This window comes from Rhagoletis pomonella, unplaced genomic scaffold (assembly GCF_013731165.1).
Source record: "Rhagoletis pomonella isolate Grant_MI unplaced genomic scaffold, Rhpom_1.0 Rhpom_scaffold_00004, whole genome shotgun sequence".
NCBI classification, from domain to species: Eukaryota; Metazoa; Arthropoda; class Insecta; order Diptera; family Tephritidae; genus Rhagoletis; species Rhagoletis pomonella.
The window spans coordinates 34,168,403-34,170,706 of record NW_023458558.1 but is presented as its reverse complement, the minus strand read 5'-3'; positions in this window follow the sequence as shown (position 1 = coordinate 34,170,706).

Below are 2,304 nucleotides of genomic sequence, written 5' to 3'. Positions count from 1 at the left end.
ACAAGTATGGAATGAATGGCTTCCGCGCAGCCGACTTACGATATACCTTCTATAAACGAGTGTGGATGGTAAGTTCGGCAGTGATGTCAACACACGCGATGTAATCAACATAATTGTTGCCATAAGCTAGATTGCCACATCGGTTGTGGTGGCATTACACCAACCGCCTAAGGGAAAAGAAGTTTTACAAGGTGATCAGACTTGTAAAATCTTTTTTTTACGCAGTTTAGTTGATTTCTTTGGAAGAACGAAAGGTGTTATATGAATTTTATTTCCCCTCTTTTATCGTTCGTCCATAGCATTCGGCATTCCATAACATACTAACTAGATTTATATCATATACAATTTGACTAAATCGTAATTAGTAAAAGACCTAATTAAAAAAAATAATAATTTAGTCTTATATTTAAATTTGTTATGGTTTTCAAATGTACATAATATGTAACTATACATTTTAACGTTTAATTTTCAAAGTATTTCAACGATATTTGTTCATCGAAAAATTTTATGTTGTAGTTTTTAAGTAGCCACTTATTTTCTAATTGGTTATTACGTTTTTATTTCTTTTTAAGAAATATACATATCTGGATTCAAAACATTTTTGTTTTTAGTATTTATAATATTGAGCGTATATGACATTTCTATTTAGTGAATGATTTTTATTTTACAATTTTGTATGTTTGTTTGATTGGCGTGAAAATTTAAATAGGGGTCTTCATCTAAAGGGATAAAGGGATAAATTGCTCAAATTTATCAGTTTATCCGCATTCTTTCATGAACGCACCTTGGCAAATAATTGCATAAAACTGTTTATTATTTAACTTATATGGCTAGTTACGTTTCATTTTTAACTCGTCCATTGTGTTCATTTGCTTTTATGTGTTGTAGCAAAAGCGACATATTGGCAACCTGTAAGGGTTGAATTTTGCTGAAATTTATACATTTATCCACCAAGGTCGTTTAATAAAGTAATAAACTTTGGTTAAATAGATTTCCATACAAAGTTTGGCAGTTCATTTATCAAAATGATAAATTTATCACCTTATCAAGTTTATCAAGAGTTTATCACTTTTGATGAAGACCCCTATTATATATTTTTTTTGTTATATCTTTATGGCAAAATATTGGTTGAGGTGAGAGTTTCAATTAACTTTTTGAACTCGGATTTTATGTATCGTCTTTGCTTTATCTTTTCTTCTATCGAAAATAGTATATATGTATATATATTTTCATGATGGATGTGTCTATCTTTTCTTTTCGCAATTCGTGCGGTAAAGTTGATTTTTTGCCGAAAACCAGTTTGAAAGGAGTAAATTAGTTATCAAAAACAGTAGTAGGCGTTGTGTTATGCAAAACGTTGAAATATTTCAAATAAGTGTCCCAGTCAGAAAATGTTTCGCTCAAATATGCCCGTAAATATTCGTTGAAAACTCCGGTTCCGTTAATTGTTCCCACGGTTTCTTGATGGTGTGCTGTTGAAAAATTGTATGTTATCTTTAAAAGTTATGTAAGCTCGGAAAAATTTCATTTTTATACTCAGTTTCTAAGTCAGTCCTAATAGAATTCATTGTGCCGTATATTAATATGAAACTTTCAAAAATAGCTTCAGTTTTGACACTCTTGTCTGGTATCGCGGTAGTTACTAAATATTTTGTGAGATCGCATATCACAGCGCACGGCAGTGCGCACGAGTGACGAAAGCAGCAACAGTAGCATGCTGAAATGACTCGCTTATACAGGGTGTCCCAGAAGTAACGTGCCAAACTTTAGGGGAAGGTAGATGGGGGGGTGAACTCCCTGATAAACAAAAAATTTTCAGGTAAAAGTGTCACCGTTTTTGAAATATTTACTTTTTTTCGAATTTAAAAAAAATCGTGCCTTTTCATGTGTTTTCTTTAACTGCAACTACAAACCGGGCAATACTTAGTAAATTTTTTATGTAAAATACTTCCAGATAGTTGCCTCTCCATACTCAAATGCAATGTAGTTAAAATAAATTAAGGAAGCATCATAAAATGAGGACTATTTCTGGATTTTTAACTTTTTGATATTTTCTTCCCCAACTTTGACTATCTCGGGTGAAAAAAAAATGTACTGAGCTATAACTTTACATTACATAAAAAAACTGCTCATTTCATAAAGATTTCACAAAGGTGCCACACTTACTGTTTTGAATAGAAAAAAAAAAAGTTATAGCCGCTTTTGTGGGTAAAGGACTGAGACACGCTAGAATGTATTTAATAGATTTAAATTGAATTTGCTCTTGTTACCGTCAAATGACATGCTAAATAGTACAAAGGTACA